Here is a 16,895-nt window from a genome sequence, read left to right on the forward strand (position 1 = left end):
CTTAAAAGAATAGCTAACAGACAAAAATTATGACTATTTACACTTGGGTAGTAGACAGATTTTCTTGAAAATTGAGGAAGTGAGTTTGTAACTTCAGGGAAAATAATTGGCAGGTATTTGTCAATAATAAAATATAAATGTTCAAGAGATAATAATATTTTGTAATACTTGTATCCACCACTTTTTGGTACTTAAAGTCTTTTCTGATAAGATTGGAAGTGATATTGGTAAATGTGATTTCTAAAATGTATACTGAACTGTGTCAGTATTTGAAAGATCTGTTTAATTCAACAAATTAGTATGATCCAACTGGTCAATAAATGATGTTACAAAGGCTTGAGTGGATAATAAATATATTTATAAAGCATGATAAACAAATAAATGTTAGTGTAACACATTCCCAAAAGTTCGATATGATTTCTGATGCAGCATTGTAACAAATTTTTAAGAAGCTACTGCATGTTGAGTTTTGCTCTGCTATCAGAGAATATTGACAATCATCTGAAAAGGTTATTAAGATACTCTTCCATTTGTAATTATATAACAGTATGAAGCTAGGTTTTCTTTATTCATTTCAACCAGTACAACATATTATATCAGATTAAATGCAGAAGCAGATATGAGAATATGATTGTATTAAGCCAGACATTAAAGAGATTCACAAACATTTAAAACAATAGCACTGTACTCATTAAATATTTCTGTTTTAGAAAATTTAGTTATATTTCATTAAAAATCTTATTAGCAAAATATGGGGCTACTGTTTTGTTTAATGATAAAATTTAAGTCAACACATGTAATTTTAGAATTTCCAGGTATTCTCAAGTATGACCCAAATAAGCCAAAGCATGTATAGGTCCTTAATGACTTTTAAGAGTATAAAAGTGTCCTAAAGCAATATAGTAAAGAACCATTTAGTTAGATTTAGAGCTTCGCTGAGATGCTTAGTTGCTGTGTATATTTTGGGGAAGTTGCTGGACCCCATTTAGTCTCAGTTTCCTACTCTAAAGATGACCATAAGATTAATAACTACTTTTAAGGATAAAATGAGAAAAACTACCATTCCAGAAATAACAATAAAGTAGGAGACAAAATCTGGAGCAATTCCTGATTGATTATATGAAGATACGGGAAGAGCGTAGACTGTGATGTGAATGGCAGTTTTCTGAATGTGATGACTTTAAAAATGACCTTCCATTTTATCATGGTAAGAAATAGGAGGAATATATTTGGGCGCTGTTGTGGGGAGTATGATTTCTGGTTTGGACATGTTGATTTTGTACTTACAGAAGATACCCATTTGGTGATCTTGATTTGGATGTTGAAAATATGATTACCCAGAGAAGTGGACTGGGCAGGGGATATGAATTTGGTGGGCATTAGTAGCTTCAGATATAAATTAATGGAACAGGTAAAATTCCCAGGATAAACATATATAGAGATAAAAGAAGAAAATGGAGAATGGGTCTATCATTCTCAGAACAGGTAGGACAAGAAAAGTTTGAAAAGAATACTAAGAATGAATTATCAGAGAGGTGGAAATAAAAGAGGATGTTTGGGAGACTATGTGAGGAAATTTTCAAGGAATCAGTTTTAAACGCTGCACAAAGTTAAATAAAGACCGGGGGTGTTTCATTAGTTTAGGACAGTAGTTCTTTTATGGTAGTTGAAGACAATAGTTCTCCAATTTTAGCCGGCATCAGAATGAGCTAACAGGGCTAGTTAAAACAGATGATTGAGCCTCAGTCCTAGATTTTCAGTAGGCCTATGATAGGGACCCAGAATGTGCATTTCTAACAAATTCCCAGGTGGTTCTGATGCTGCAAGGACCACATTTGGAGAACCATTGGTTTAGTCAGAAGATCCCTGCCAATATTTACAGAGAAGCACAGTAGGGATGTGGAACTAGAGTTCAGGGAGGTTATTGAGAAGTGAGAAAGTGAACCTGGCAGTTTATTATTTAAGAAATTCATTTATTAATATAGGACCATAGTTGCAAAAGATGAAGAATATGAGAAGAAATATTTGAAACTAAAGTGAATAAATGGATAAATTAAATGGTTGAGACTTAAAATTATCTGTAACTGACGTTGAAGTAGACAGGAAATTGTTTAATGGTGCAAGAACTTGTGGAAACAGGTTTCAGAGTTCAGGTATGGGGATTAACACTGAACAACAGATAATGTTGGTACAGTGAGGGCTACAACACATTACAGGTTTTCTAGCAAATGTTAAATACTCACTTGTACAGTTAATATTTCAATAACCCTATAAGGTAGATGGTAGGGAGAAGAGGAGACATTTCTGTAAGATTCATGGGAAGGAGGAAAGAACGGATTATTTATAGGTAGGTTAATTGATTTCAGGTTTAAACTGAAAAATTGTTAAAATTCAGAGAAGAGGGATGCCTTGGAATGAATTAATGGAGAAAAGTTTGACTATGGTTTAAGGAGCTAGGGTAAGCAGCCTTTAGGATGGTCCTCAGTGATCTTCATCTCATGATATTTATTGCCTTGTTTAGTTCCCTTCCTTTGAGTGCGGGAAGAACCTAATGACTTCTTTCTATTGAACATCACAGACATGCTGGGGTGCTACTTCTAGGGTTAGATTTTAAAAGACAGTCATTTCCACCTTGGGCTCTCTCTCTTGCTGTTTTTCAGATTGCTTGCCCAACTAGAGGAAGATGTCAGGCATTTACTACCAGCCTGTGCTGTGGCCAGCTCTTGGCCTCACTGACTTAAACTTCTACACGTATGTAATGCTGTTTTTCTCCATAACGTAAAAAGCAAACAAACAAACAAAAACAAAAACAGAAAGAAAGAAAGAAAGAAAGAAACCCAGTTATTAGATTGTGAGATTTCTTTTTGAATACACAAATGTAAGTTTTTAAGAACAAATTCTTTTATATACACTGTCTTAAGGGAGTATATTTGCTGTTTTGCTATTTACATTTAAGATTATGATAAATTTTATGAAATGTACCTGCTTATCTCTTTTTGGATACAATTGATACATACAATTCTGTATGCAGTTATGGTGAAGATATTCTTAGCATGTTTTTCATCCCATAGATTCAGAGGTTTGAGTCAACTAATCTGATGGATTATAACTATGTATTTGTCTCCTTCTTTCTGCACAGCCAGATAAGAAGATACTTATGATTTGAAGAGGACTGCTTTTTACCACATAACGAGATTTTTCCTGTACCTTTTAATTAAGGTTTAGACAGAATAAAGTTTAATGTATCTTCTATCCAGTCATCCATCCATCCATCTATCTGTTTGCTCAACATATATGTAGTTATTGGATGTCAACTGAATCCAAGTGCAATTGTAAATGGACAGGTCCTCCTTTGCAGTCATCTCTCTAACAGCACCATACTAAAAGATAGAAGAAAAAATAGATTTTTAACAAAGGGTAAATAATAGGTCTTAACATTATGAATTCAATAGTATTTAAACTCCATGGTTATTGGCAAATTTCCATAGAAAATAAACATCAGTGAGCTCTCTCTATTTTCTTCCCTTGTCCCTTCCTCCTTTCTTTTCTCCTCTTTCCTTTCTTTTGAAAAATGTATGCATCCTTGAGAAATAGACATGCAATAATGGGTTTACACTGGGTGTGTAGGTGTGTGTGTGTATTTGTATACACTTGCTTTTTTAAGACCTGCCCAATGCAAGGAGTTACTAATCATCACATTACAAACATGTTCCTGAATCAAATATTCATAAGAAAATAAAGATAGATACTTTTCTAGCAAATGAAAAAGGGTGCTATTCAGATGTTGGTAGCACTAAAAATAACACACATCTAAATTATTTGAATAAGGAAATAAACAAAAGTTCATTGTCACTCCACTGACTCTTTCAAAACAATGAAATTTGTTAACTGAATTTTTATTTCTTTCATCAGTTCTTAAAGGATTAAAATATTGGAAAATCAAGTATTTTGGTAACTAATGAGTAATTTGGATGTAGGAAAAAGGGACACTTTCCATGTTCAATATCACTAAAAAACTGAACAGAGGGCTACATGTGAAAAGCAGTTTCTCAGTAAACAGATTTGCAAGGAGCCTCAACAACAATCAACAATACTGTTAATTTTTTAGATAGCATGTCAAATTTAGGGTAAATTATGCTAAAAATATGTTAAAATAGTCCCTAGTCTCTGCTCTTATAAAAAAATGATCATAGCAGTTCTTTCTTACCATCAAAGCAGATGGCTCTAATGATTTTTCAAGCCATAGTTAATTCATTTGCAAACAACAGAGATCGGTTGGCAAATGTGTACTAAGAGTGAGACATTACTGTTCATAAATGCTCCTAAAGTTTGTTTTGTCCTATCATTACTGGAAAATGGTGTTTACTTAAGTTAAATTATTTGTGTGAACCATTCCTGAGACAGTGCTGCAGTTTAATAAATTACCTGTAAAGTAAGTGAACATCACTTGGTTAATGTGGTTGTGGTAGTACAATTGACCTCATGGAGTGAGTGAGTGCATCTGTGTTCTTTAAGTTAAAATTTTATAAAAGAAACATTATGTCTTTTTCTATTTTGGAAATACATTTACTTGGATATGTTTAATGTCTCCTCCAAGACATAGGAAGTAGTATATGTATTATCAATAAATTTTGAATTAGAAATGTTATCATGTAATTAATAAAAGTTGTTTAATAGTATAAATATCAAATAAGAAATTATTGAAAACTTCTATCACATGTTATTCAGGATAAAGCCAAGCAAGCTAATTCATTAAGACTTTTGAAATATACTAAAACATATTACAGAAATTTATTGGGCATTTTATCTCAAGTTGTTCATAAGCTGTAATTTTAACCAGATAATAAACTATAAATAGAATACGTATGTTTACGTTTTTGGTAATACAAGCAATCGTTTGAACCTGAAATTGAGTTTTTTTTTGACAACTTTTATTTTCACAAAAGCCTTCAGTTGCTTTTATCAATATCTTTATGGCCTGAAGTTAGAAGGTGATTGGAGATTTTAATCTTGTCCATGTTATACATTACAGACAGATCTGGGGGATAAATATTCTTTCCCAGAACAAGCATTTATCACTTATTGATGTGAGTAATGTTTCCAATTAGGCCACACAAGCCTTGTTTTTCTTTCTTAACTGATCTTACTTGAGCTAAAATATGTTTCATGATTTGTGATTGATGGTTTGCCAGATAAACCATTTAAAAGATAGCAAAGATAGACAAAGGTGTTGGGATGCCTCTGACTATAATAAATAACATGAGATACGTGTTAAGAAAACTGTGAAATTAGATATTGAAGAGCATTGATGCTTGGGGTAGTAGATGCCTTGATTCAAACTTGAATTATAAGTAAAAGAAAGTTGCATTCTAAATTGCTTAAATCAAAGAAAGTTACAGGTGGTATTGGTGATGGCCTGCCATCTGTTTTCCATGTTGCAATAGTATAACAAGTATTCAACTAAGTTTCTCCACCCCAGAAGATTTACTACACTTGCACTTTAATAAACACTTTGAATTGAAATGTCTGTAGTCCAGACTCCTAAAGAATCTGATATGTAACAGCAAAAATAGTATTCTCAATTTTCTTTGTGTATTAAAAACATATTTGTACTATATAAAATAAAATGTACTATCCTAGCATGTGTACCATGATTAAATAAATTAAAAGTCTTTTACTGCACAAATAATCCTGTGATACTTGAGCATCCATATCTACTTTTGGAAATATGTTTTATTTTTATCCCTAATCCTCTTTTCTAAAAGAGAGTATATTTTCTCATTAGTTAAGTTCACAAATTTTTTTTTGTAATATTTTAGATTCTTTAACCAAACATTTGTGACATTGTTTTCAGAGAAATCATAGAAAACAAGTGCTCTACCTGTGAATTTTGAAGAGTATTATTGGTTATTAAATAGTAATTTGGAAGTATGGTTGTTTGAATAAAGAAATCAGTTTTTTTTATTGTTTTGTTGGTATCTATATTTTCATCTTGAATATGACTCTCTGGGAAAAAAATCTCCTTGTATTTTAAGTATCTTAGCAAGAGAATGTGTTTGTTCTGAGCTTTTTTCCAACTTTTATCATTAATTAACTTATTTTAAAATATTTACCAAACGTCCCATGTGAGCCAGGCATTGTGTTAGGTTCTGAGAATAAAATGCTGAACAAGAAAAGGTCCTGAAGAAATGTAGCTCAAACTCCTTTGGACTACAAATCTTTTACACTACCACTTAACTTGCAAAGGTGTATGAGGTTTTGAAAGTTATCAAATCCCTTTACTTAGCATAGCAAGTGAGGCATGACCTGCCATGCCCAATTACTGCATGTGACCAAAAGTGATTGTTTTAATGTCAAGACTACCAGAGGAAATATGACGTATGAAAATTCCATTCTTTAAAAACGTGTTATCATACCTTATGTAAAGAAAAGACATAACCCTACAGAGAGAGCAAACTCTCTCTGTAGGGAAATGTTTAAAAGAGTGAGAGGAACTCAATATCAATTTAATATCATGTTGTGATACTGAACCAATATTTTTAAATCTTGACTTTAACACCCACAGTGAAAATTGTAGTTAGTACCTAGGTGGTAACAGCTAGGAATCCTTGGCTCTTGGAATTAAGGTTTCCCTCTGAGAATGAAATTAGAACAATTGTCATGAAACCACTGAGATCAGCCATCTATAGAAATAACTGAACTAAAGTAATAATCCATGGCTGAAGAGTCTAGAAACATCTAATAATACATTTCCATGACTAGGGTGTTGGCTGGTTACCATAGCATGGCTAAGGCTATCATATACTCAATTTTGTTTGACCCTTTCTATAAAAAAAGTAGGTTATTAGAAGAGAACCTAGAAAAACCAAGAGTGACAGGAAAATCTCTGGTTGTGAAGCAAGGCTAGTTTTGAATGTCCTCATTTTGGCCTGAAGAGTCCATCCTGTTTATTTTTTCTTGCTTACCAAGGAGTTGCCTGACTATTTGCTTACCTTTGTATCCTGGTTAAGACAGGCTATGACCATGACTAGACTGCATCTCTAATAAGTGTTCTCTAATATTTTTAAAGGTTGGATTAAGAGTAAATTTTGGATGAGGAAGGGGATTTGTGGCTTTTGGTCAAACTGGAGAGAGGAAGCTCTGCCTAGATAGGCATCAAACGGGACATATCTGTGGGCCAAACTCAGTGTATAATCTCTGATGGATACTTTTAAACTGAAACAAGAATTTGTTGAGAATAACATTAGTTAAAGAAGACTTTAGGATTTCCCTCCTGCTTCTGTATAAAGGGAGAAAAAAGTTATGTGATGATTAAAGTGTGTGTGTGTGTATATATATATATGTATGCATATATATATATGTAGATGTGAATATGTGTGTGTGTGTGTGTTCCTATTTATATGTTCCCTGGGTAACAACTTTTTTAAAAAAACAGGAATATAGTTTACTCTCTTATTCTAAAGATGATACTAATTTTTATTTTATATCTGGATTTTTATCAAATCAGTTCCTCAAGATAGTTTCTTCAACAGGGAATTTTTGAGCTTGTAAACTTTTCAGGAGATTTTGTACTTTGAAGGTAATAAAATATTATAGGTTAATTTGTGATTCTATTTCAAGTGTTCTCTGAACACTGAACAGAAGCTTTTCGGTTCCTCAGTTCTGAGAGAGCTCATTGATAAAGGTGAGGTTTGCATAATCTTAAAGCCAGGCGACTTCACCAAAGGCAAGCCTTGGACAGACCCTCTAAGGAGTAAAATATGCTTTAGTAGTTGTTGAGAGTATAGATCCTGGGATTTTTCTTACATTTCCTTCCCATCAATCCCCCTTGCAAAGTAAGAACGAAGTGGGGGTAGGAAAGAGGAGACCCTGAGCCCATGCCACCTACAATTGTATCCTGAGTGACCTCATCAGGATAATTTCCTTCTTCCTACCGCAATGATTGTTTCACAGAATTTACCTCTGAGGCTTGCTTCCCAGGATGTTCTTCTACCAATGGAATTGACTTAGGAATCGGCATTCTTGGACAAAGAAACTTAGCTGGATGTCGCTGAGTGAATGGAGAGGGTTCTCCACTCCTCTAAGACAGCTGGCTACAACCAGCTATTTCTATCTTTCTGAAAGAGATGGTATGTGGGTATGGATTTTGAAACTATGGGGTCATTTAGGCAGTCTTAGAATGAAGGTGATGCTATGCAAATCAATGTACTAAGGGGAAAATAAGTATCTTAAATGACACCCTTGAGCTGTTGAGTCAACCCAATATGTAAGGCCCGATCTACCTCTGCATCATCCACATATATAAGCTCATCTCTTTTTGCTTAAGCCAGTTTGATTTTCATTCTCTGTTTCTTAAAGGAAAAAAAACAGTAAAATGTAAACTAGTCTCCAGATATTAATGTGGTCTTTTTCTACCATTTTATATTCGGATGAGTGTAGACTGCTTTGCATACATTGAACCTGTGCCCAAATGCCCTTTCCTGTTGTTTAACTTTGGTGAAGAATGGTAATACTTGCTCTCTGTCTTTGTCTTAACGTTATAAGACAATGAAGGTGATTAGGTGTTTAAAGTTAAAAAAGTAAACATCATGAAATCCTTCCATTTGTGACAAAAGGGTTATAAAATATGTTCAAAAGAATACAAGTAACTTCAGCATACCAATAATTGACACTGAAGACTGGTTGAAAATCATTCATAGAGATAGATATTTGTAAGCGGATTGCCTACAACACAGCGACTTTTGTCTCACCTTGAGTATAAACTATTAATTCCTATTTCTTTGTGATTCTTTGAACTATATCATTCTCATTATGAGAAATGTCGTGGAAAAAAAAAAAAAAAAGGCAGCAAGCCTCTGCATGAAGAACTGTGAAATCCATTCGTGAGTAACAGCAATCAACTCGTTCATCTAACACAGTGCCCACAAGAATGATGCAAAAGTACAAAATGCAGGGAAAACAAGAAAATCTAAAACAGGCCTGGAGGGGATATGCCTTCTAACTTAGAGGTCAGAGTGGTGCGTCTGGCACTATGACACCAGCAATGGTTTTAGTGGGGATAATTTAGTCTGAGTCTTCATGTCTGGTGCCAGAAAAGCAGCTGGCATCATGAAGGAAATCTATTCTAATGAAGTAGGATAGGAGATATGGTGCCATTTAGCACAGAAAGGTATTGGTTTGCAGTTTCACTATGGAATGAATGCTATGTGGCACCAGCATGCTGTCTGGCACCCAAATGTTGGCTTCTGATTTAAAACAGCTCTTTGTGTCCCTGTCAACAGGGAATTTCAGCGAGAAAAGCCAGAACAACTACGGTGAAATAAAAGCTTAGGAGAGGCAATCAGTTCATACAACTGACATTTCATTGACTAAGGTATGAAAATTCTTATATAAGAGGAGCAGAACATGCAAACATTTGACAAGTTACATTCTACTGTTGGGAAAACCTTAGTAGCGTCTCCTATCTGACTATATAGTCAGGCAGGGCTCCTTGGGAACCATAGTCTCTGGCCAACTTATAGGTGATTGTTCTATTTTTTCCCACGTTCCCTTCTCCTTCATACCACTATCTCAAGGCAATGGTTTCGTGTATAAAAGAAAACTCTGAAATATTTCACACATTGTATTTACATGCCAAAAAATGGAGTTTTAACAGCTTATTGTAGAATGTTTACAAGTCCAGGATATACACTGAAACAATGAGGAAAAACAAAAGCCAGGGAAAGAAATAATAAGGTTTAGAATTATAAGCTAACCAATTCACAAATATAGCCTATCTTTAAACAGAAAAGAAGTGTAAATTATCCTTCCAAGGATTCAATTTTATTTGCATATTACACTTTGATTTCTGTTCATTCATTCTCATTTTAACTAATCTCCTCTCTCTGGATGAATTATTGTTCTTAGCTGTTTTACCTACTTTTCTCTCTGTTGTTTTCAATAGGCTTGTATTTAGATGTTGATTTCAGGCTGGACACAGTGGCTCAGGCCTGTAATCCCGGCTGGGAGGCCGAGGAGGGTGGATCACGAGGTCAGGAGTTTGACATCAGCCTGGCCAACATAGTGAAACCCCATCTGTACTGAAAATACAAAAAATTTGCCAGGCGTGGTGACAGGCGCCTATAATCCCAGCTACTTGGGAGGCTGAGGCAGGAGAATTGCTTAAACCCGGAAGGCGGAGGTTGCAGTGAGCCGAGATCATGCCACTGTACTCCAGCCTGGATGACAGTGTGAGACTCCATCTCAAAAGACCAAAAAAAAAAAAAAAAAAAAAGTTGATTTCAATAATGAAAAGGTACCGTAAGGTAGCTCCAAGTCCCTGGAAGTTGCTGAGAAGATATCAGTTTAAGTTTAGTAATTTATTTCTTTAAAAGTAATAAGTAATTTCTGGCCGGGTGCGGTGGCTCACTCCTGTAATCCCAGCACTTTGGGAGGCCAAGGCTGGCAGATAACAAGGTCAGGAGATCGAGACCATCCTGGCTAACACAGTGAAACCCCATCTCTACTAAAAATACAAAAAAAAAAAACTTAGCCGGGCGTGGTGGCACACACCTGTAGTCCCAACTAGTCTGTAGGCTGAGGCAGGAGAATCGTTTCAATCCAGGAGCCGGAGGTCGCAGTGAGTCGAGATCGCACCACTGCACTCCAGCCTGGGAGACAGAGTGAGACTTCATCTCAAAAAAAAAAAAAAAGTAATAAGTAATTTCTAATAACTAAAAAGGACGTGACGAAAGAAAATATTCTTGTTTCTAAAACACGCTGAAAAAAATAATTTATCAGTGATACTGTCTGGCCTTGAAAGATCTAGACTGGAGAAGAAAAAATATAGAAATTAAGACAATTGAATTTATGGAAATAATCAACTGCTAATACAAAGTGGGGTTCAGAAAAAGTAATATTTTTCATTTTATAATTCATATAAATATATTATTTAGACCTTTAATAGAATGTCACAGTACACCTTTAAATTAGGTTATATGGTTATTATTATCTCAATGTTACTGATGGGAAAACTATTTGAACAAGCCTAAATAGTTCTGTCTAGAATAAAGTCGACATATTTATGTGCTTCTGTTAATGTGTCATGAATTATGCCACCTTTATGTTATCTGATTTGATACTTATAAAAACAACCTCTGAAACCCAGTGGCTTAATCCAATAGAAGATATTTCTTATTTGCATTACATACCCAAAATGGGGTAGTGGGGAAGACTCTGCACATATTCAGAGACCTAGACTGATGGAGGTCCTCATCTTCACATGAGCTGCAACAATCACAGCAGAGACAGAGAACAGAGAATTGTCCACTGCCCCTCAGTTGTCCATCCAGTATTGACACATGTCATTGGCCAAACCACATGGCCACACGTAACTTTAAAGGAGGCAGGGAATTACAATCTTACTGTGTGTTAAGAGGAAAAAAAGCGATAATGTATTTGGAAAAGTCCTAATGATCACCACAATCCACCACAATCTTTATTATCCTCAGATTACTGATAAAGAGGTTAGGTAACTCAGCAAAGACTATTTACACCTTCCCTGATTTTTCTCTGTGATTCTTATCCCTACAGGTCTCTTATGTCTTATTGATAGATGAGAAACATAACTTGATGCAGGTAGGGTTTGAAAACTCTACAACTAATTGCCACATAGGGTTTGTTTGCTTGTTTAAGTGACTTATAATTAAAGACTTAAAATAAATAATAACAACAGCACATAGGCACTTTTATTATATTATCTCTTTCAACCTTTATTCTGTAATTACTTTTTACATGCTGGGATTTGAGACTTGGTGATTTTAACTCATAATTTTTATATCCCTGTTACCCTTAGTTGCAAAGAATAATATAAGCGAATGAAAAACTGTCATCAATAAGCTTAAATATGTAACACACATAAGGAATTTGGAAACAAGCAGTTAAAGAGTTAAAAAGTTAAAGGAATTACAGTTTTCCCTCGCTCTCTGTGGGCAGTTGATTACAGGCATTCCAGCAGATACCAAAATCTTTGGATTTTTAATTCCTTTATAGAAAATGTAGTATTTACATATAACCTATGCACATCTTCTTGTATACTTTAAGTCATTTCTAGATTAATTGTAATACCTAATACTATGGAAGCAATTGTTAAATGTATTATTTAGAGAATAATGTCAAAGAAAAAATGTGTATACATGGAAACATTCACTTTTTTTGAACATTTTTGATCTGGGGTTGATGGAATGCAAAGATGCATTCAATGAATGAAAGGCAGGGCCAACTGTATATTGCTAGAGAAATCCCAAGGCTGACAATCAAAGTATGTTGTTATTCTGCATTTGAAGCAAAATTCATGACTTATCCCAACAGAATCTGGTCTGCTGAAGGACTCAAACCCTCAGAAAGAAAATCTTTCTCCAATGCACAACTCATATTTGGTCAAGAAGAATAAAGGTCAAGGAAGATTTACTAGATAACAGAATTTTGAGAAACTCAGTTAATTGACTGAGCAACTTTTTCATTGTCAGTTCAGAGAGTCAATGCTCTTCTCAGCCCTGGATACTGCTGTGCTTTGAGCCTTGCTATAGTCTGAATGTTTGTGCCAATGTGATAGTATTGCAAGGCAGGAATTTTGAGAGGTGATTAGGTCATGAGAGTAGAGCTCTCATACATAGGATTAGTGTCCTTACAAAAGAGGACCCTCGCCCCTTCCACCATGTGAAAACACCACAAAAACATACTATTTATCAGAAAATGGGCCCTCACCAGACACCATATCTTCTGGCACCATGATCTTCGACTCAGGACTGTGAGAAATAACTTTCTCAGTTTCTTTTGTTTATAAGCCACCCCGTTCAGGAGATTTTAGTATAGCCACCCAAGCAGATTAAGATAGATTCATAATTATTGTTGCCCTTTGTCCCCTTTTTCAGATGGGTGTTTCCAAACTTATCCTGTTTACCCTCTCCCATGGTATATTGATTGTGTTGAGGGAGTTTCATTATTTTTCATGGTTTATTGGATACTAGGATGTAGCAACTGAACAAAATTTTGAATTATTTCTTGATGGGATGGAGACTTTTTTGGTTGTATATGGGATTGTGGCATCATGTAAGGCCAGGCGGTTTTGCATGTTTATTTCGGGAGACTAGTGTGAGTGGATGTTAGCAACCAAGGAGCAGAACATAATACAAACATATTTTTATTCTGGGCTGCTGCCCAGAATCTCTGTGGGGAAAACTCCTTCCCTATTCTTAGTGCATGTGATTTTGATAGACTGGCAAACCCCCCTATCCTCCAGTTTCAAACATGGGCAAAAGACCTAGGCTTGGCCAGGGAAAGTGTGCCATCCTCCTGACATAGTACTTGGTTCAAGGATGGATGTCAACACCTAAAGAGCGTGACTACAGTTATCTCTGGGTAATTGGAGGCAACTCTTGGAAAAACATGCTCATTTCTATGAAATTGTCACCAATAAGGACAATGTAAGGCTTGAACTGTTGGTGGCTTTTTCTATTTTTATTCTAAAGGTTAAGATTTTTGACTTTGTAATAGTCCACGTAAAATATCATTTCTATTCTATAAGATTGTTATGAAGATTAAATGAAATGCTGTTTATGTAAACATCAATCCATGGCATTGTCTAGCTTAAAATACGTAAACATAAATGTTCGGTAAAGCTATAATATAAAAAAATAGAAAGAAGGTAAAGATTTGAAGTATACAATGGATTATATCTCTATAAAATAGTGCCTATATTGTAATATTCACTGCTTTGTTATTTTCAATTATGGCTATGTTTTGATGACTCAGTATTGAACTAATCACTACAAAAATATTCTTTTCATGACATATAAAACGCATGACAAATACAATAAATTTTGTACATCAGTAGAGATGCATTGTACATGATCATGATGACTCTAGGGCTTGCAAGTTATAAAAGTTATTCAACATAACTTTAGTGTTGAGTGTGTTTTATTCCATCCAGATGCTTTGAAATCACTTCACCATCAGTAGAATACATGTCATTGTAAAATTGGTATTGTATAACAAGAACACTCTATCCCCTTGTATAGTGTTGGTATCTTTATGCATTTCAAAATTTCACCAGTGAGATTCATTAGGAAGTGTTAACATACTCTGTGCAGAGGCCCGTTTTAGAAGAATAATTCATCTCTGTGCAGCTTTAACTTTATTCTCAGCAGTCTCTTGAAACACCACTGCCCTAATTTCCAGTCACTAAAAAAGACAGGTAGCAGATTAGGTGCTGGTAATAATTATCAAATGCCAAGACACCTGCTGTTAAACTCAAACTACAGTCTCAGCTACCTGGGCAACATTTCTGATATAAAGCTGCTTTCTTCATTATTCTCCAAGAAGGAGACAGAGTAAGTCTCCACTCAGTCCAGGAGTGACAATTTTACGTTGAGAATAGTAATTTAAACTGTGATCCGAAGCTACTGGGACTTTCAGGATAGAAATACAGAATTAGATATTTTCATTGAAAAAAATTTCAGGAACTGGTGATTGGTATTGCAAACTAGAAAATTCATTAAGTAGACATTCACTAGAATTCTTCTTTCTGTAATTTACACACAATGACTGGACTCTGAAAAGTGAACATGCTGCTTTTGAGAGTCTTTTTTTTTTTTTTTTTTTTTCCTATGCAACCTATGAATTCCATGTAAACATTCAGATCAAGAACTTTTCGCATCTATAGATAGACCATCCTAAAATTCGGTCCCATTATGATTAAGGACTCAGGCTTTTTGTTTTGTAAAGTTAGAAATAAAAGGGAAGGCCAGGTGCGGTGGCTCACGCTTGTAATCCCAGCGCTTTTGGAGGCCGAGTGGGGTGGATCACCTGAGATCAGGAGCTTGAGACCAACCTGACCAACATGATGAAACCTTGTCTCTACTAAAAATACAAAAATTAGCTGGGCGTGGAGATGTGTGCCTGTAATCTCAGCTACTCGGGAGGCTGAGGCAGAAGAATCCCTTGAACCTGGGAGGTGGAGGTTGCAGTGAGCAGAGATTACGCCATTGCACTCCAGCCTGGGCAACAAGAGCAAAACTTCATCTCAAAAATAAATAAATAAATAGAAATAAAGGGGGAAAAGAGTAAATAGATATCCTAAATACTAAAACCCAGACTTTCAAATGCCACAAACAGAAACCTTCTTTTCTCCCAATGTGAAACAAATAAGTTTCTGTAAAAACATTTTTAGATGGCATGCATGTTTTCATAAGGGCTGATTTTGTTTCTGACTGTACAAAACTGCATCATACACCCACAAAGAGGGCATGATGAGAGAAGAGAGGGAGGGGAAAGTAGAAAACAGAGATAAGATTTTTAATGGATGGTTCTTTTGCAGACAATTTTTTTTCTGTTTTCTCTTTGAGTTAGTCATTTAAGGATCCAAATAATGACATTAGAATTCCCTTCAGAATAGTCTAATTTGGATCATCAAAGCCACTGGACTCATGAAGTCTTGGAGATTAGCTAAGAGAAGCATTCCCCAAACACCTTTGACTTGAAAAACTTTTTGGTCCAATATACAGCTCCACACAGTCTGTAGAATTTTAATTTTTAAAATAATTTTTGGGTGACAGGTCATAAATATATTTTAAGTAAGTAAATATATAGATACAGTTTTGGGTAAATGAATTATTTAAAAATATAAAATACTTAAGTGCAACCTTAAGAACAAATAATACATAAAAATATAAATTTCCACCTTGTCCATTAAAAATCAGTTTCTAAAAAATTTTATTTTATTTTATTTTAAAGGGCAAAATCTGTTGAAAAAGAAACAATAGTGTGGCATATTTGGTTTTGTGAATAAATAGCAATTGAAATATACATTTTAAAAATGCATGTCATAATATGAAAAAAAAAGCTGCTAAATTATGACCAGATGTGTAGAATTCTTGCTCCATACTTAAAAAAAAAATGGACTGTTTTGCTTTCATGATTATCATGTTTTGTTTCTGACTGCGTAGATAAGAAGATATTCAAATTGTTATTTGAAATGTCTGCAAATAACACATTGTATGCTGGTTAACTTTTTTATTTCTCATTATTCAAAGCCGTGTTTAATAATCATTACATTAGTTTATGCTTTTCAAATGGATTTTTGAAGTACTAAATACACACAAGAATTTTGATCTGATGAAGAGAAAATGAACAAAATTTGCAGAATTATATTATTATGTCCCTAGTTTCCTTATTGCATTTCAACATCAGTGTTCCCTGTGCTTCCTGTCTTTAACAAATGGTCAATTATGGATATAAATTAAACAACATTTGACCGAGAATTTAAAAAAGCAATGTGCTGTTTAAAACTAATGTACTAGCTAGGAGTTATCAACTGAGTCAGAAACGGTAACTGAGTCATAAGCCAGCTCATCTAACTTCTCAGAGGACCATAAACTAGACTGCTCTAAAGCAAACATCTCCTACATAATTATTTGCTTTTTAATTTAAGTAATGGACGTTGCAATAGGTAAATTAATATTATCTTTAGTTATACAAACTGCTAGACCTGAGGATCAATGGTTGGGAAAAACTATTGTAATCTAAGCTCTTCAGTTTCCCCAAAAGGAACTTGAGGCCCAGAGAGTTGATGACTTCACTAAGTGTTTAGGGGTAGTGTGATGTTTAGCACAGAATAGCAATTTATCAATATTTGTTTGATGTTGTTATTATTGGTATTTATGTTTTTAAAATCATTATTTATTTTTATTCATTTTGGTATTACATTTTTGTTTCATAGTATACCTTTTATTGTTGTTACATTGGAATAAAAAATAAAATTCGGTTTCTCTTCTTAGAATAATTATGCCGTTATCACAGATATCAAAGGTCAAGCAAAGTGGGATTACTGGCATTTTCTGTTTATAAAGATTTGATAG

The 16,895-nt window shown here is 34.5% G+C and overlaps 1 long non-coding RNA gene across 1 annotated transcript in view; it reads right to left on the reverse strand.

Annotated features, from left to right (window-relative positions):
* Positions 1-265: 265 nt before the first annotated feature.
* LOC123572338 (uncharacterized) overlaps positions 266-16,895 on the reverse strand; it is a 56,947-nt gene continuing 40,317 nt past the window's right edge. Inside the window, exon 2 of the long non-coding RNA XR_006696837.3 lies at positions 266-3,380. This is a non-coding gene — a long non-coding RNA (uncharacterized lncRNA). The remainder of the gene's footprint in view (positions 3,381-16,895) is intronic.

Source organism: Macaca fascicularis, chromosome 3, assembly GCF_037993035.2.
Source record: "Macaca fascicularis isolate 582-1 chromosome 3, T2T-MFA8v1.1".
NCBI classification, from domain to species: Eukaryota; Metazoa; Chordata; class Mammalia; order Primates; family Cercopithecidae; genus Macaca; species Macaca fascicularis.